Source organism: Corapipo altera, unplaced genomic scaffold (assembly GCF_003945725.1).
Source record: "Corapipo altera isolate COAL_440 unplaced genomic scaffold, ASM394572v1 112, whole genome shotgun sequence".
NCBI lineage: Eukaryota > Metazoa > Chordata > Aves > Passeriformes > Pipridae > Corapipo > Corapipo altera.
In genome coordinates, this window is record NW_020884899.1 from 5,221,638 (window position 1) to 5,240,990 (window position 19,353).

Here is a 19,353-nt window from a genome sequence, read left to right on the forward strand (position 1 = left end):
CGGCTGGCCGGGCGCCAGGGGGCCGGTGCCGCGGAGCACGCGCGGGGGGCGGGGGGAGCGCGGCGCAGTTGCCAGAGCCGCTGCCTTTGTCTGAGGGAGCAGCGAGCGCCGCGATTGGCGGAGGGCTGCGGGCGGCCCGGCCAATCGGCGGGCGGCGGGGCCGGCCGGCTCGACGGCGATTGGCCGGGGGCACCGGTTACCAAGCGGGACAAAGGAAGGCGAGCGCTGGGGCGAGAGCGGGGACGGGGTGTGGGGGGACCCGCGTCCGGCAGCGGTTCCGCACCCCGGGAGTGCCCGGGCTGGGCCCGACACCGGCAGCCCCAGCGCGACCCGTGGGGGAGCGCCTGCTGCCCGCACCGCCGGAGGTGCTGCTCCCTCCTCCCTCCGAGCCGGTGTGCCGCAGCGCCGGGCCTGCCTGCCACCCCCCCTGTGGGGACGGGGTGTGCGGGCACGGGGCGCCCTGTGCGGGTGGAGCCGCTGTCCCCATGCCCGGCTGTGTCTGACCCCTCAGCCGCTGCCTCGCTGCCACAAACAGGGCTCTCCTCCCTGCCCTGCCTGTGCAGGGCCCTGTCAGCTGCCTGCTCTGCGATCCACGTAATAACCCGATCATTTCAGAGGACACCGTAACTGACGCGGGTGTGACCCCCGGGAAAAACCCAGCGCGCTTTCTAGTGACATAACCAGCGGGGGGGAAGGGGGGGGGGGGGGAAGACACCAACCAACCAAAAACAAAAAAAAACCAAACCAACAAAAAATACCCACCAACCCACAGGAAAAGGCACCAAGCTGGATGTCTGTCTCTCATAAGCTTTGGGATAAGTCTGAGCTGTGAACACACCCGAAACGGAACCTCAGGCTGCCTGGCAGCCACATCCCGATGGGCAGCCACAGCCCGCAGCCCACAGGCACCGGCGGGAGGCAGAAGTGCTGCCAAGCTCGGCACTCAGCCTCGGCTTTAGCGCGGCAAAGCACACTCAGAGGAAGGCTAAACGAAGTTGAGAAATTCAGGAAAAGTCCTTTCCTGAGGCCTCCAACCAGTGTCGCAGGCACAAGGAGGGACAGCACCTCGATCTGCGGAGATGTCAGGGAATGCTGGAAAACCCAGCGCTGAAGCTTGTCTGCTTCATTTGCGCTTCAAAGCGTGGAAGAGCAAGTGACGAATAATTTCTCCTGCTCCAGCACTAGGCAGCAGCTCCTGAGAACATCTCCCGGCTTGGGTGAACCCGAGGGTGACTGCAATACTGAGTAACTGAGAGGCTGTACCCGATGTGAGAGTATGAGGGAAGATCTGAAGTTTGCTGATGTATCACAACTTCCACAGCCAGCAATTGAGAGCAGGCTGCTCCAGTAACAGAGCTCCTTGAGGGATGGACAGCTGCAGAGGAACACAGGGCTTTGATTCAAATCACTCACTGTATATAAATTAATTTTATAACCCCATCCACAAATTCTGATTAATCCGTGATAGCCAGATACGATTCCTTTTTCTAATTTTTAAATTAAATTCCTTGGGCTGATACAATATATTGGCTCCAGCTTGTTCAAAGGGAAATGGAAGGACAGCCCACTCCCCCAGAGAAAATTTGAGCTGGTGCTGTGGGTACAAGCCATTGGCTGCCCAGCGACAGGGTGTGGGGCACTGCACAAGGGTTGGGCATGGGTGCAGCTGGAGAGGTGGATGCTGCTTTGCAGGCCCTGCAGAACTAAAAACTGGGGCTGCAGTCCCTATGGCAGCCCCCAAACTTAGATTAGCAGCTCTGGCAGAGGTGGGGGAGGAGGCAGACTCGGGTTGAAATTCGTTTTCCCCCTTCCTGCACCTCATTATAAGTTCCACCCACATAAGACCTAATTACTTGGCTTTTATGCTGGCAAAGTGGATTTCATCCTTGCTGTTTCCCATGGTGGTTCCCTTCATTTTCATGGCGGCACTGATGGTTACAGCTTATTGATGTTTTCACTTTAGTGATTTAAAGCGGAATACATTTTGTTATTAGCACTGGTTTCTCTCATTGCTGCTTTAATCAAAGATGCAATTTAAGGCAAAGGATTGTGTGTAATGGTAAACAGTAGGATAATGCCTTGAGAGAACAGAATATTAATGTGTTTTTATTTCTCAAAACTGTACTTATATCTAGGATTGCTTGGCTCCCAAGACGCACGTATGAGGTGCTCCCTTTCCTACCACAACACCTGCCTTGCACAAGGGGTAAGCATGGTGTGCATGTGTGTGCTGAGGGGGGAGAGGGAGGCACATGTGCTGCCTCACACACTGCTAAACCCCCTCTGTCTGTGCCTCTCCTCCACAGGCACAAGGTCTGACCACCGAGCATCACAGCAGTGCTCACAGGGAACAGACACGAAACCCGGAGCACGCCGAGCGCTCAGGGATGCTCAGGGTCTGGTTGAGCACTGGGTCCCCCCAAATCAGGAAAACCTACATTCAAACGCTGAAATAAAATAATGGTGGTTATGGAAATGCTGGAGGAGGGGACCTGGTGCCCCACGCTAAGGCTGAAAGGCAAGAAGTGAGCCCGGTGCCTGCTGCCTTCCCGTCATCCCGCATCGGCGGCCATGCACTCACTCGCTTTCCTTCCCGAGGATCTGACAATTTGCATTTCAAGGCAAGATTAAATATTGAAGTTTTGAGCGCTTCCATGTGCTTCAGGAGGAGCCAAACAGACCCGCGCTGGAACAGGCTGAACACAGAAAAGCCATTTGTGCCAAACTGCTTGGTTTCCTCTTTGCAGAGCCATGATAATGTGATATCCGACAGCTGAATGTAGGCCACAACAGGCTTTTATAGTTGGAGGGGTGGAGGACGGAGGGAGGGAGGGAGGGGGCTGAATCCACGGTGCTGCCAGCCAAACGCACGAAAACGATGAGAGATTTTTGGGGCAGGCTGGAGACTCCTGGCCACTCCCAAGATCCACATATTAGCTTCACTGTTAGCACAAGCTCAGGGCCTGCTGGAGGGGAGCTTGGAGAAGGTAGAGCAGAAAGGACAACTCCCTGGCCGTCAGTAAACGCTACATGAAATTCCTGGCCTTGTGCTGCACAGACACTGGGATTTGTGGAGGATGGGCCATGACTGGTGGCCAGCTTCCCATGGAGGCAGCCGCACCTTGCAAGGAACAACCAGTTGCAGCAGTTTGGTTTAGTTAATGGATTCTTCTTGCCTGTTTCTCAGCTCCTGGTGATGAGGAGGAAAAGGCAGGAGGGCTGGTCTGCTTTGGCTTAGACACTACCACTGGGGCCTTGGCATGGCTCGATGCTGTGAGCTAAACCTGGGCCTTGCTGGTGGGAGAAGAGGTGTTGGGAAAGTCAGAGGGTCATCCTGCCTTCCTGAACCTGAGTGGTGCTGGTGGAATGGGGACAGTGCAAGCACCATCTTCCCCATCAATTGTACAGTCTGAGCCCCAAAAGTACCACAGAGACCACAAAGCACTTGCCACCAGATTAAGAGTATTAATCCCTGCAGGGATGAAGTAGCAGCAGTTTCCCTCCACGCATCCTCCAGCACCTTCATGTGAAATGTAATGGGTTTTTTTTAATAAGGGTTGTGATTCCTCCTCTCTGCTTTATAGTCATTTCATGTCCTAATAGGCTGCAAAACAGTTGCCTCACTCCACCCCAGATGTGGCCACATTTCTGTGGTGAGGAAAAACTCTGGCAAGTGCGCCGAAGTCGGGTGCTTTGGTTAGAAAATTATACATTGCATTAAAAACCTGTATTAAAGAATAATATGCGGTCTGCAAAAACATTCAAACAAAACACTTCAGCGTTAGGAAGTGTCTTATTTACAGCGGTGGGAGCCGCTTGTGCCCTTTTCCCTCCCCTGTCCACAGGGCAAGGATAGAGGTTGGGACGGGGGCTCACGTACCTAAAGGTCGGAGCACAGTGTGTGCACACAGAGCTGAGCTTGCAAGGAATCATACATTAGGCATTTCCTAACTTAAAAGCAGTTGGCTTTGTATTGTAAACAACATTCTTTTAACTTAGGAAATAGCATTTAAAAAAAGAATGAAGAAAAAGATCTTTTAAATAAATGTCTACAACGTAGGTTGTTGCAGCTGGACCTAAGGTATTCCTCAGCAAGGTTTGGGCTGGCCTGTCCTTGCTGCTCCAAAGGCTTCTGCCCAAAAATATTGCAGGAGTAATGGTCCACGATGGAAGCAGAAGGCTGCTCTCCTGTGAGGGGAGAGGAGGTGTGTGTGGCTTTTGCAGCTGGACAGTGGCCTGCACACTGGTGGACACATCTGCACCAGAGGGTGCCCAGGGTTGGGCATGCAAGGGGGTGGGCACGGGGTGGGGGGTGAGGGAAAGGACACACAGCGCTGAGCTGTGCTGAATTGCTGCTTTGGCAGACAGCACCGGGCCAGCTCTTTAGAAAGTTCACGTTCAGTTATTGTTTTGACAGGCTGCCAAAGTTTTCCTGAGGAATGCAGGCAGCAGAAGGGAAATGGTGATTTTCAAACTTTTTTTTTTTTTTTTTTTTTTTTTTTTAAATAACTCAGCCAAACCAGAATGGAATTTCATGGGAAAAGTGAAAGGTACATCTCTAGCCTCGGGGCATCGTTGCTGCCAAGTTTCAGGGTCTGGCTGCGAACAATGGAGGTGTCAGAGCATCTCCAAAGCAGTGCACCCTTGCACACACGCACACACTCACACACTCACGCACTGGAAGCACCTTCTCCGACGGTAACTGCTCCCACCCTTCACCCAGTGCTCCCAGAAAACCGATATTAACTCGTAGTGCTTTAAAAAAAAGACTATCTGTGGTGGAAAAGCAGACAACAAAGCCAATTTGCTGCTGATTACAGGTTTGCAACTTGGGAGGACACTTAGGCGCTCTCTCCCACCCCAATCCTGGCCTGCTGCCAGCTGCGCTCGGTGCTCCAGGGACCCCCCAACCCTCCCCCTTCTCCCCACACACTCTTCACTAGGTCGGCCCCAGAGCCACGGGGTATTTTTGCAGGTCTTCCTATCCCTAGGAAGGGTAGGAAGTTGCAAGCTCCCCTCCTCCTCCTTCTCCACAGAGGCGGGAGAGCAGCCGGTGAGCCGGGCTCTGGCGCTGCGGCACCCCGGGGTCTGCGGGGCTGTGGAGCTGGGCTGGGGAACTGCCAGTTACCTTATATTTTCCAGTACACTAATTTCTCTTGTCATCTTGCCAGTGACAAACAGAGAGAGTTAAACAGAGCAATCCATTAAAGAAGCAGCCTGACAGACCGATTGTTAAGGGTTTCAGCGATCCCCATTTACACTGGCTTGAAAAAAATTTTGCCTCGAGCAGCTCCAATTACAGAATTATCGGACCACACTCTGGTCCCTTTGTGCACTTTGCATCTCTGTCATCGTTCCAGGCCTCTCTCTATTTAGTTGCTTGGAAATGGTGAGCAAAATGGAAGGAAACTTGTAACAAGTTCAGAGAAATTAGAAGGGGAAAAAAGAGAGAGAGAAAAAAGCCACCTCCCCAGTTCTAATGTCCTAAACCAGAACACTTTTTAAATGTAACACTGTAGAGGAATTTAAAATATTTTTCACTTCCTCTATTCATTGCTTTAATGCACTGGAACTACTTGCTTAGATTTTTTCTTTTCCCAAGGAATGTACAATAACCACTCTGTAAATTCCTCAGGTCTGATTTTAAAAGGAACTGTAGAACTTTATTCATGGAGGAAAGAAATAATCCCAATACTTTCCTGCATTAACTCTTTCTTTTTAGTAAAAATGGCAGTGTATGTTTTGATCCCAGCCAGTGATGCAAGCAGCAGGAAGAGGAAATCAATGCCACCTCTAGGAAAAGTGAGGTCTCATCCCTGCTCTGCTGCCATCCCACTTGGTGACCTTCAAGCTGGATTGCCAGCACGGGTTTGAAGGTGGCACCATTCCCAGTAGGAGGAATTCTGGAAAAGCCCAGAGGAGTGGTCACTTCTGCAAACGCAAAGCTCGAACTCTGTAGATTTGTTATTATTCTGAAAAAAAACCCAACTCAATAGTTTTCCTACACTACGATGCAAAGCTGAAGGGTTCCCTAACCCTTCACCCACAGCTGAGACAGGCACAGTCCACCATAATGCAGCAGCTACATGATGTGGACATTATGCCTCCAACTCAAAGTGATCTCACCTATTTATCTTCCAGCAAATTTTCCCATTCCCGGCTTCCTGAATGATTTTACCATCCCATAGCTAGTGTTATCCTAGTACTAGTACCCTTATATATGCAGAATGTGTTACCCCAGGGTAAGAAAGCTCCCATCCCCCCTTTTCTTACAGCTGAGATTATCTGGTTTCACAAGGAGGAAAAGTGAGCAAAGCCACCCCTGGGTACTGCTGGAGGAGGCTGAGATCAAACTTCAGTGCTAATGCACAGGGGAATGCTGGCTTCCCTCTGGCCCAAAACAGAAGGCAGTTTCTCCTGGTTGAGTCCCCAGTCCTGCCATGCAACTCCCTTGGCCCCATCCCTTTCCCTGGGATGTGGTGGAGCTGACCTATCACTCTTTGTGTCCAGGGAACCTCGCTGCAACACATTCGTACTCGGAGCTCTGCCCAGCCCCAGTAACGGAGACTCCCACCCCAGGTTTTGGGTGGAGATGGAAAGCAGGAGAAAAACCCCCGTAACAACCCCGGGAGCTCTCGGGGGTATTGAAAAGTCCTCTCATTTCTTATTAATCACTTATGCCAAGAATTCAAACGTCGGCCGTGTGTTGGCTGGGGTTGTTTTCCTTGCAGTTATCCACATGCAATTCATGCCTTGGAAAATGACCCATTTACCATCATGCATTGTTGCTTAGCTACACGCGCTTTCCCTCTAAGTTTTCCCAAATGGAAACATGGCTCTGTTTGCTTTGGAGATCATTTTCCCTGGCTTTCTCTGCTTTACAGTAAATAAGCAAAAGAAGAACAGCCTCTGAGCGCTGAGCAAGGAAATAAAACAAACGGCATGGTGTAGGGTGATTGTTTAAAATCCAGCACATGAACATGATGCCTTCCTTGTCCAGCCAAGGAAATGGGCAGGGAGGGTTTGAGCAAAGGCAACTTGCAGGTCAGCTTCTTTAAGACCTTTTCTTGTCTGTCTTTTCCATTAAGGTTATTTCCCTGCTGAAGGTTTCTGAACTCAAACCGGGAATTTGGTTGAATAATGCTGGGTTCCCAAGAGAATATTATTTCTGTGGAGGACAGGTGGGACTCACTGAGAACTCACTCTGCTGCCATGCTTGCCTTGTGGAGTCCTAGATATCCTCTAGAAACATACAGGATATATCCCTTATACCTGAAAACCACCACATTACTTTGTGCCATTGGACAAGACTTTATCAATCAAACCCCAAAATTTCATAGATTCACTAAGTCCTGGTTGTAGTGGCACAGCTGGAGTTGGGCACAAGTTGGCAGATGAGCCACTGCAGCATGAAGTTCAGCCTCCCAGCACACCAGGTAAATCTTATGGCTGTTTGCTGGAATCCTGAGCCCACCAGTGCCTATGCTACACAGATGTCCTCGAAACATGCAACAAATCCAGAGCATTTGGAAAGCATCAGCTTTACAGCCTGTGCACGGAGGGACTGCACAGCACGTGTGTGGCTGGTCCCCTGCGTCCTGGGAGCACTGGTCTTGCTAAGCATGTGCCTTCGGGCTGAGCTGTGCTTGCATCCAGGATTTCCAGATGTCCGGCAGTTCATCTGTTCCTCAAGGATCAGATAAAACTTGCAACATCTTCAGATTTTAATGAGGACAAAGCTTTCGGGTAAAATGCAGCGGAGTCTCTCTCACAACACATGGGTTGGTAGAGAACACAGTGAAAAATCTTTTGTCTCCTGGTGCCATGACCATGCACTGGACACGAGCTCTTTGTGGAGCGCAGACACAGCTGTCAGCTGCAGGAGCACTGGGTGCCTGCAGCTCTCAGGAATGGGATGCCCCAAAGGGTGAGCTCTCTCCCTGCCTTCTGCTGACAAAGCATAGAATGTGTATTGTCTCCGAAAAGAAAAAGGGGAGAGACGGAGTAAATCGTGCAGTGCTGATTGCCAGGCCAATACACTGGTCTAAGGTTTAATACAACTGGTTTCCAGGCCAAGAACCTGCCAGAAAATGAAGAGGGATATTGTAGCTATGCAAATCCCAGCCGGTGGGTTGACTCATCCCAAACACTGGGGCTCTGTGAGAGCTGCTAGCACCTTTACTGAAGCTCTTATCTTCCTTTGGGGAAACGTACACAATACAGCTTTGTTTGGGGCAATACCTTCCGGGTGAATGGCCTCTTAAAAGTGCTTTGAGGAATTAAATGGGTGAAAACAGTGTGAGAAAGAGAGGCAGGGGAAGGGAGGAAAAACTTGCTTGCTGCACTACAGGAGGCAAAGATGGTGGATACTAAAACCACTAAATAAGGAGCTAGGAGCTATGTCAGACTGAAAGAAGCAAACATGTGACCAGGCTCCCTGCCACAAGAGGCACCCCAAGACAGTGGCTCAGTCACAAAGCGAGATTCCACTTCCCTGTCCCCTGTGTCCCTGCAGGCAGGATGGGGATGCTCTTGCTTGTGGATGCTGTCTGGGCCTGTGGCACTCCAGTCTTGTCCTGGGCAAAGGATCACTCTGGCTCAGCGCAGACTGGGCACCTGCCCTAAGTCCTGGAGCTGAATCAGGCCAAGGACAGTTTTAATGAATGGAATTCTCCCCGGTTTTATTATTTTTGGAAGCCTGGAAACACCTGCCTATTGCTCAGAGAAACAAGGCAGGCAGCATAAATGTCTGGCAGCACCTCTCATTTGTTCCATGTCCTTCCTGGGCAGCCTTTGGAGCCCAGCCCTGCCAGCACCCTGTGCTCCCCATGTTTGGTTTGGAGTTGGCCCTGTGAAAAATGAACATCAAAAGGGCTCTTTCAGCAAGGGCTATTTCCACATCAAATGCCTACCTCCAGTCCTGAGCCATCAGGGAGAGAGCTCTTTATAAAAGGAGAGGGAAGATTAATATTATTTTTCAAAAGTATAATGGGAGGTTTCCACTCCCCAAGCACTTCAGAGTTGGTTTTTGCACAAAGCCATAATAATTTCAACCCCAAAGGACAAAGAAAAATACATCAGAGGAGGTTACAAATGCCTGAAAACATAGTTGGTCTGAATAGAAATGTTCAGGTCACTGTCACTTTAGGGGCTGGAAGAGGCTGCTGTTGGGAAAGCCTGAGTTTCCCACAGGAATGTGCACCCTCTATCCTTCCTCAGAGCAGCAGCAGTGTTCTAGATGCCTGCTTGAGCATGGGGAGGTGGGGAGAACCCAAAGATGGGCTGTCAGCAGTGCAAACTGGTGGGAGGGGGAAGGAGAGGAGAAGGAGCGGAGAAGATGCTGGAAGTACCCTGTTGGGCAAGCAGGAAAGGGAAAACCCCGTTGTCAAGTACAACCCTCCCGAGATTCTACGAGAGAAAGGGAGGCAGGAATCCAGCCCAGTGACTGGCTGGCAGTGTGCCTGGACTGTGACACGGCTCTGCCTTGGAAAGGCACCTGCGGCCTCAGCGTCTTCCTCTTACAATACAAGCACAGCATCACGGGGGAAGCACAGTCCTGCAGCTTGACAGCAAGTTTCTGCTCTGTGAGCATAAGCCATTGGGCCAGACGAGTGTATGAACAATTATTTGATCACTTCCACTGCAGGAACCAACTTGACAAATACCTCTGATTCACATGCTCGCAGTCTGCTTCTGAAAAACCAGACTAGGAGCAAGCTCTCACCCTGGAAAATCCCTTGCCTGTGTCTGCTGTGCATCCTTTTCCCATGCTGGCAAAGTTTGGGCCAAATGCAGCAGCTGCCATGGAGCTGGCAGAGCTGCTCTGAGGCAAATGTCCCCAGGCTGGTGGGCCAGGGGTGGCAGGGCTCAGAACCTGGGACGTGGTCTGTCCTAGGGTGACTTAGTGCCTTGCTTGCTTTCTGCTTCTTGGTCATTCAACAGAATGAATCTTTTGCTAGTGTGTACCTCACCTTCCTCTGGACTTGGGGTGCAGGTGTGAAATGAGGTGTGGGACAGTCCTTGCAGCCCCCAGCCTCACAGTCACTAATGGCATGAGCCCCTGAGTGGTTTTCACTTAAAAGGTGGGTGGGGAGAAAGTACTTGTGGGTAAGGAAATGCAAAATGTGATCCTGAGGGCTCAGAGAAACTCTGCTAGTTAAGTCAGATCTTGCCTTTTCCCAGTGCTTGGAGTTACCCATCCGTGAAGGGGGCTGGAGCCCTCACCACTTAAATCCCACTTAAGCCCTAAAGAAAGTGCTTCATTCGTGCTTCAGGTTCATCCACTGGCTACCACAGGGACAAAGGTTTCACATTCTCCAAGAAAGCTGAAAAATCCCCCGGTTAGTCTGCTGGAGATTGGAGCTGATGACCAGAGGGCAGTGATGGGAGAAAGCAGCAGCAACAGGGTGGTGGAGCAGCAGTTTGTGGGACCGTGCTGGCATCACTGGGTGCCCCAGGATCCTTCCTTGCCAGCTCTCCTGTACAACTGGAGCTGAAGCAGGGGGGTGACAGCAGATGCTGCTCCTCTCCCTGAGACATAAGCTGTCTCCAGGAAGGTGGGGGAACCCTGGGAAAGTGGCTTTGTGCTGATGACGGGGTTTGACACGCGGCAGGCCAGTGCTGGGAAAGCCAAGGAGCGCGCTGGAAACAGGAGACGCCTGCGGCAGATGACGGTGCCAGTAGGACATGGCTGGTTTGCTGCCTGCGGGACTGCAAATGCTCTGCCCAAAACAACTTACTCAGATTTACTGTAAGCGGCAGCCTGGCCATCCATAGCTTGTGGTGAACACACCAGCCCTGCCTGCAGAAAGGGCTGCGGAAGCCAAGCTGGCCCCTTGCCCGGCAGGCTGGAGGGGGGGAGTGGGGGGGCTCTGCAGCCCTGCCTGCCTGTCCCGGCACGGCACCCTCAGCCCAGCACCCTCTGCCCGCTGCGGGTCCCAGTGCCAAGTTCAGAAGCACAGGAGGTGGATTTTCTCTTACCAGGTGCTTTCTGCACTCAGCCTAAGGAGAAGGTGATACTGTAGATGGAACACCCCATAATGATTCCGCTGCGGCAGCGCTGGGGTAACTGAGTGAAGGAAAGGCAGAGAATTCCCCCACTGTGGCAGAAGCCCCTTGAGCAGCACAGCAAAGGGACTCAGAGGCCAGGCTGGGTGCTGCTGGCTGGCAGCCAGCTCATCCCTGGGGCACCCGGGGCCACGGCTGAACCGGGAAACCCCCCGGCTGCTCCCAGCTTCCGGCCTTTGTGCGAGCAGGAGCCGGTGCGGGGCGGTGGCAGTGGGATGGCTGCCATCGTGTCACCCTGGCCTGGGCTGCGCTCGAGGCTCGTCTGTCCTCGCGCCCCGAGAGGTGCTGCCGGATGGAGAGAGACTGTGCAAAATCTGGCCGAGGGGACTCGCCGTCCCCTCCCATGCAGCTGTGCCGGGAGGGAAATTTCCGATACTGCCGGCTTCCCAGAAGTCAAGGGGAGGTTTCATCCCTGGCTCTGCTGTCTCAGCTCACGCATCCTTCCCGGCTCAGCCTGTGAACCTGGCACGCGAGGCTTAGCGCCGGCAGCACAGGGCAAGACCGAGGGTGGGCAGCCTGTCAGGCCAGGCTCTGCGGGGCTGGGCCAGGCTCATGCCAGCAAGTGAGCCAGCCCTTCTCCTGGCCAGAACATCCTCGCTGGAGGGTTGCACTAGTGGGCTGTGGGGCTGCTGCAGAGCAACCAGAGCCATGTGCTGCCCAACACCAGCCAGCTCAGTGACATCAGCCCATGCCATGTTGCCGTCCCCCCGGCCCAAAGCCCCACACCAAAATCCCTTATTGAGGCACCGTGGCAGTGTTGGTGTCACTGTGCTGTGAGGTGCCATAGGGGTGTGCTGCAGGGCCAAGGGACAGGGGTTTTGTCTCTCCCCTCCCTGACATGGAGGCAAAGCATCCTAAGAGGGAATGCTCATAAGGGGAGGGATTCTGCTGGCATGAGCCACAGTGCTGGTGCCCACCACTGGGCATCAGTGCCCTGGTCTCTGAGGACTGTGCAGGTGATGGAGGATGTGGCTGCTCTGGGGTGGGGTGGGGAGTCACGAGAGCATGGCCATATCCTACAGCAGCCTTCCCCTGCCTTCCCCAGCCACTCAGCACTGGCTACGGATGCTTTCTTTTCTTACAAGAAATCCACCTGAAAACAAGAGGGGCTGTGCCAGCCAGGTGGCTCTTCCAGAGCATTTGCCTCTGTTCTGCATTCAAGCAGCAGTGATTTTTGCTCAGAAATGTCCAAATTTTTGCTCTGCACAAGCTCTTATTTTGAAGCCACCAGCACAGAGCTCCCACGGACTGAGGGGCTCCTGGCACATGCCCATCTGCCTGTCCTGACTGCAGGACCTGTTGCCAGAAAAAAATTGAGTATGGGGCTCAAATGGCCAGCCCAAACCTGATGTGCCCAAGGGGAGGAGTGCTGACCCTGACCTGTGCAGCCCTCCAGCACCAGCTCGGGCTTAACTCTCTCCTCTGCAGGAAGATTTGAAGCCTTCCAGTTAAATCCGGGAAGGAGTTAGCAAGTCTTTGTGGCAGGCGGATTAGAGGCAGAGGTAAATGCTCCTGCTAAGTGTAATCTGGCTGGTTAAAAGCTCAGCTCAGCCTCTATCCCAGCATTGTCCTTGCTTCTTATAAATATAAGAGACAATTCTGCAAACACACATTTTTCCTATTGCCTGCTTAGAGACGCAAGAGACTGAGGAGAGCCTGTTGCCCTCTCCCCGGGTATCATTAGGGTTTATTATCACCTCCCCAGTGCCCTCCTTTCTCTGGGATTCTGTTCAACACTGGCAGCCTCTGATCCTGCAGGTGCAGCAGGAGGGGGATTACAGCTTGTTGGGCCACAACTCAGGACAGGTGAAGGCAGCAGAAGCTCCCAACATTGGGGAAATGGGACTGGGGGTGAGAGCCAGGACCGCCTTTCTCCCCACAAGCAGGGTTCCTCCAATCCCATGCCCTGGGGAGCCCTCTGGGTGGAATGGGGCAGCTGTGGGATAGGGACTGGCAAGCTATGGGTTCTGGTCACTGTGGAGCCTATAGTAACTCAGAACAGAAATGAAAAATTATCCTAACTGTGTAAAAGTAGGTAACACTTATCTGATTCTCTCTGAAAACCTCTGTTCTGGAGCTGGTGGCACTAAGGGGGCACAAGAGGGTGGCAGCTCCACCTGTGACCCTCTCTGCCCTGGCCATCCTACCCTGTGGCAGGAGCATCTCTATCTGCACTGTCCTCTGCAGGTGACAAGACTTCTTGGGCAGTGCTAACTAGGACCTGTGTGCCAACCCCAGGAGTTTGTGGGTGCCCTGGAGAGGGTCTCTTCTTCCCACAGCTGAAGGGTGCACAGATGACCTCTCCTAGGGGATTATGGCTGAAGTGGGGGGCTTTCACAGGGAGCATGAGCAGGCAGGGATCAGGGTCTTACTGGGATTAAGGTATTTTCCATGCATTTAAACTAGTTGTCACGAACCCAGAGCCACCTAGGAGTGAGTGACCAGAGCACAGCACCACAGGCACAGGAGAGAAGAGCAGGGAGAAGCTAATACCCACCCTGACCCTCACCCCAGGGCTTGCAGGGAGCAAGGGGAAGATGCTCACAGAGGCTTGGAAGCCCCCAAAGCCCCAGGGATGATCCGTGGGCTCTGATTTGAGGAGAGGTGAACAGGTGCTGCACAACCCCAGTGAGATGCCTGCTGATGGAGGAGAGCTCGGGGAGCTCAGGGGGGACAGCAGCAAGTCCCCAGGGAGACTCTCTGGGCCAGGACAAGACGGGTCCATTCCGGGAGGCGTGAGAGCTGGGTGGCTCCAGGAGCTTGGTAACCTTAATCCTCCCTCGGATTAATGCTCAGGGGAGCTGGGGACAGTGTTTAAACCTGCCAGAGTGAGCTCTCGCGTTGAGTGCAGCTCTGTGGTGGGGTCGGAGGGGGACAGAGAGCACAGGTTAAGGACAAGAAGAGGGGCAGGCAGTCCTATGGCCTAATCTGACATGCAGCTTCAGATTTTGTGGCCATGTTGCTGGGCCCTGCCTTCCCTGGGAGCAAAGGGATGGGCAGCCTGATGACCAGCTCCATGCCAGGGTCATGTCCGGCAACGCTGCCTGGCTCCAAGAGGCTGCTGCTGGTCTGGCTCTGCAGGGCCCCTGCAGGCTGAACCCCCTGAGCCAGCCCAAGGTGGAAACCATCTGCCCTTGGAAGGATGCTCTTCCGGGGGAATGCCTGCCCGTGACGAAGTCTCTGGGATGAAATCCCTCTCTCAGAATAAATTGGCTTCCCTGGGGCTGAGCTTTCAGCCTGGATCAGAGGAGCAGTGCTAGGATTCTCAGAGATGCTCAGACAGCCCATGTTCCTACCCACATAGACCCCAGACTGATCCCAGGCCTCAGCAGAGGACTGCCTAGCTCACGGCATTAGGAGCCACTCCCCTCTGCAGCCACTGGCATTGCTGGGGTGCTTGCAGGCCGACGCAGGGGCAGAGCAGCCTGGCTGGTAGCCCTGCAGAGCAGCCTGAGCCCCAGCTCCTCACCCAAAGCAGGTGCAGAGCCCTATGCAATCCCCTGGTCCCAGCCTCCCAAGGACCCTGTGCTGTGTCCCCAGCCCCAGCTGAGCAGGAAATACCACATGGATGCCATTAGAGGAGATTCCCATTGCTTGGCAGTGCGGGTGCAGCTCTCTCCCGAGCTTCCCCTGGCCCGAGCTGTTTTGCCAGGCAGCTGGCTTCAGCACAAAGGTGCCACCGAGATACACCAGTGTCCCCTGGACCCAAGCACCAGTTATACCTCCTTCACCCCTCTGCAGCCTCGGACCCTCATGGGAACCTCCTGTCCTGTGCCTAATCCAGCCCATGGCTCCATGCTCCCCAACCCTGCCACCTGTCCCAGGGAGATGCCACAGGGTATTGTCACCCATCCCGATGTGGCCAGTGTCACCTTGGGCGCCTCCCTGGTGGGCTGGGAGTGGCCTTGCAGGGGTTGCAGGTGCTGTGTGCTGTCCCCTGAGGCAGCGAGGCAGGATGGGATGTACTGTCCTAAGTGGCGTCTTAACTAGATCTGATCCAGCCTTGCAAAGCCACAGCGCCTTCAATTCCCTTAGCACTCCAAATCTGCTACTGTGCATCTAAGCGGATTATTTTAAATACCCCATGATGGACTGCTCCTTTGTAATATAAACCAGCCTCGTGTGTCCCATTCCCCTCCTATTTGCTGTGATTTAGCTGCAGCTGTGACAGCTAGAAGTCTCCCCAGCTCCCTCTGCTCCCTAGGAAACATCCCTCGTGCCAGCCCCTTCCCCAAATCCTCTCTCCCCTGTGTTTCCAGATCACAGGGATGCTCCTCCCCACACATCCTTTCACATCTTGGGGTGAGTGATGGCTGTGGGATGTGCTGCCCCAGAGCTGTTTCATCTCTACCCAGAGCTGAGCCCCTGCACCAGCATCACCCCCACCTGCACCTCAGGGCCAGCCTCGGCTGCTTTTGCCCAGAGAGGGGCCATGAAGGAGCCCTTTTGGGTGGGTTTTTCCAGTTTTCAGATTTTTTGCTCGAGCTGACTGGCTCTGACACCTCAGTCCTGCCATGAAGTCAGCCAAGCAAGAAAGCAGCCTGACTCCCACTCCCGCTAGGGGGTTGGTTTGGGGAGCACGGGGGCCGGTGTGGAGCCCACCCACCCCCGCTCTCGGCAACAGCAAAGAAGCCACCACTTTTCCAAGCGCTTCCCTTTGGGGCTTGTCTGATTAATGAGGGCTTGTTATTTCCAAACTGTTTGAAATCGTGTTTATTTTATCTGCCGCTGGATTCCTCTGACTCAGGGCTCATCGTTAACTGCCAAAGATGAGTGACAGATCCCGCTAATTACAGCTAATGATGGCCTTAAAGGATCTCTGTGCTCACACGTGTGTTTGTGTGCACACATGCCAAGGGCCATTTATAATTTAAAGTGGGGAGAGTCGTTAGCATAAACCATGCCCAGATTAATTGCAGAGAGCAGCCTCTCCAGGGAGGATGCTCACCAAGAGGCTGTGGTTTCAAGCACTGGATGCTGAGGGCGGCACAGGCTGCCTGGGCAGCATGGTCCTGAGCCGGGTGTCAACCTCAGGAACACCAAATCAAAGCCACTAGATAGGAAATGTTTGGTGCAGAGCAGCTGGTAGGGACCAGGGGACCCTAATATGTGGCACAGACACAAGTGGCTCAGAAACATTTAGGGCCACGGAAGCTGAAGTCCAGCCTCTGGCAGAGCTCTGTGCAGTGTTTTCCAAGTGGGAGGAGCACCATGCCCAAGAGACCCAGTTGTCCCCCAGTTTCTCTGGGAACAGGCAGCTCGAAAAATGGGAGACACTTTTTATGGCCTCCCTGAGGACAAAGTAGTTGCAGGAGTACAACCCATTAGTAGACCAGAGACTTCTCAGCTGGGGGGCTGGGGTTAGCAGTGCTCCCTGCCTTGAGGAGAGCTCTCCCCTCTTTAGTCCCTGGGTAATCCAGTCAAAAGACTTTGCTTTTACCTTTATTCCCAGGAAGGAAAGAGGGAGGATGGAGATGATGAGGCTTTCCCCACCCCTGGGCTGGAGGATGTGGAATGAGAAGCAGTGGCTGCAGGAGATCATGGCCACCACCCTGGCAAAGGGTTGGGCAGGTGGCTGCTCAGAGAGAGCAGGCACATCCCATGGACAGGCTGACTGGGGGACTTGAATGACCTTCCACAGCAAGGTTTGTTCCAAGCCCTTCCCTAAACCAGCTCTCCACCTGCCTGGGCTGACTTTGACCCACCCCTGCAAAGAGGGTGCACAGGGACAGATCCATGTGTCCCCTGGCTCCATCTCCTCACTCTTCCTCTCCTTGGGGGTCCAGGTGATTCCCTTGCACCTCTCCCGGTCCTCCCATCTCAGGTCATGGAAGAAGTATCCAGAAGGAAACCAAAAGCTGTTCCAGATGGCAGAAGGCTCGGCAGAGCAGAATAACTGTTCCCCAGCCCTTATCTTTCTGCAAACCAAGTCCACCTTTCTTGGAAAAAAGTAATTCAGGCTCCTCGGTCTTCCTCAGAGCTGGCTAGCGGCAAGAGCGAAGCACCAGCCCTGGCTCCCCAGGGAGGGGAAGCGCCATCCTGCAAAGTGCTTCTATATTGGTCTGTGCCACAGGAAAGTCTAAATTGGAAATGATGGCAGCAGCAAGAGCCAGGATGCCAAGATGGACTCTGGGGCCTGCACAAAGTGGTTTCAGGGGCTGGATGTGCTTGGCCCAGGTGATCCCTGCCAGTACAGGACACTGCTGTTCTAATCCTGCTAAAAGCTGGGTGGAAACAACTTGGATGAGGGCTTTCGGCTTCCAGGTTCAGGTCAAGACCGATGGCTCCTGAATTTGTCTCGGATCTTTTGAATTGTTCTCGTTCCCAAAACACTCAGGTTTCTCTTTCTGAAACACTCCAAATGTTTCAATTTAAGGGTCTTGCAGAAACAGCTGTCAGAGGGTGTGGAGCAGAGCTCCCCTCAGACACCTGCAGCCACTCAGTGGTTGTCACTACTCCTGAAACAGCCCAGAAAGGCTCTTCAGGCAGGACCAGCTCGGGCTGGTGCTTTTTGCATTATCCCCTTGTCACTGGGGGCTTCAGTCCTCCAAACCCTGTTCACACAGAGGTCCTGGGTGCTCCTGCTCTCCTGACCCCACTCTCCCCCTGGCATGGCTTCCTTTACCATGGTTCCCTACCATGGTCTCTCCCAAGTCGAGGTGATATGTTTTTCCCTCTATACCATGGCCAGTGTGGGGTGCATGACAGGGCAGGCCACCACGGGGGCCTGGGCCTGGGCACCACCCTGCAAGCTGCTTGCTCAGCAGCATGTTGAACCCTCCCCAAATAGCCCCTGAGATCACCATCACCCAGTGAAAGAGCCCAATTGCAAAGAAAACAGGGAAGCAGCTGAAAAAATAAAGGCACTGCCATGGCACTGTGCACGCCAGGTCGGAAATTTGGGATGGTGCCGAAGCACAGCCCCGGATGCTCCTCCCGCCCCAGGGCATGAAGAGCCAACACAGAATGGAGAAATAAGAGGTACCACAGGCCAGAGGGAAGGCACTCTGCTGATGGCACCAGGGATGGGCAGTCAGGACTTGTGGTCCTCCAGGTACTCGGGAAGAGCTGAGGATGATACAGCCACATCTCTGTGGTCTGAGATGAAACGATCCAGCCCTAGCTCTGTGTGTCCTGGGGACAACACGGTGCCAGGCTGCTCAGTGAGATGCCAGCCTCTGTGGGTGCCTCAGCTCCTTCACCACCTGCAACCCTTCCCAAATGCCAGAAGTATCCAAAAGACGGAGAAATGGTCCAAAGAACAGCCATAAGTCTCTCCTAGAGACTTGGTGTAGCCCTGGCTGTGAGGCAGTAACTTTTTGAGCTGAAGGATCAATAGAGATTAACTGGACAGACACAGCTTTGCTGGGAGAACTGGAAGGTCAAGCAGCCTTGAGGTCAGGATAAGAGGCAATGCCAGTGTCTGCCTCCCAACTTCTACGTACTACTGCCAGACTGAGACTGCCAAACTCATTGCACCTCTGCCCTGGGTCCCTGGTTGTCTCCAGCATCAGCTGGCCTGGGGGCAGGAGCAGGTCGTGGCAGAGCTCCGTGCCCCTGGCCCTGCCGGAGCAGGCAGGGTGTGGGTGGAGGTAGCAGTCCCTGCCCTATCTGCCAGCCTGTGGGATTAGCTGTGCAGCATCGGGAGCAGCTCTAGCAGTGGCTGGGTAAGAACAGATAGACACAGATAAGGCAACCTGAATCCCAGGGACGGTGAGCCAGCTTCATTAATCCCTGTGCATCCAGGCGCTGACGAAGATGCTATCATCCCATTTCCCTCCCCAGCAGCTTGCGTGTGGCTGTCAGTCCTGGCTCACACAAGGACAAAACCTGGTGCTTGCATGGGTGGCCCCTCTCTCCCAGAGCTGCTAAGTGGCTCCCATGTCCCCCTGAGGACACTGCTGGCACAGGGATGCAGCCAGTGCAGGGATAGAGCTGGTACAGGCATTCACAGCCAGTGTGGGGCTCCACAGTCCCTACAGAGAGATATGGACAGGGCAGGGATGCAACCAGGATGGAGACCCTGAACAGTATGGGAACACACAGCCAGGATGGGGACCCAGGTGATGGGGACAACATGTAGCCAGGTTGTGGACCCTGCCAGTTCAGGGACACAATGCAAAGGATGGAGACCCACGGACAGTGTGGGGACATACAGCCAGAATGGGGACCCAGCTGGCATGGGGACACGTGCAGGAGGACCCCTGGTGCGTACTGATGCTGCAAGGCAGAGGATGACCAGCAGTATCACCCACCCCTGTGATGGCCTGGGCTCCACATCCCTCC

The 19,353-nt window shown here is 53.8% G+C and overlaps 1 protein-coding gene and 1 long non-coding RNA gene across 3 annotated transcripts in view; one reads left to right on the forward strand and one right to left on the reverse strand.

Moving 5' to 3' along the window:
* LOC113949881 (phosphatidylinositol 3-kinase regulatory subunit gamma) overlaps nucleotides 1–19,353 on the reverse strand; it is a 78,021-nt gene that overhangs the window by 32,875 nt on the left and 25,793 nt on the right. The window lies entirely within an intron of this gene.
* Nucleotides 715–4,059, forward strand: LOC113949883. The gene is made up of 3 exons (XR_003528599.1): nucleotides 715–1,414; nucleotides 2,136–2,206; nucleotides 2,307–4,059. It is a non-coding gene; the product is annotated as an uncharacterized LOC113949883 (long non-coding RNA).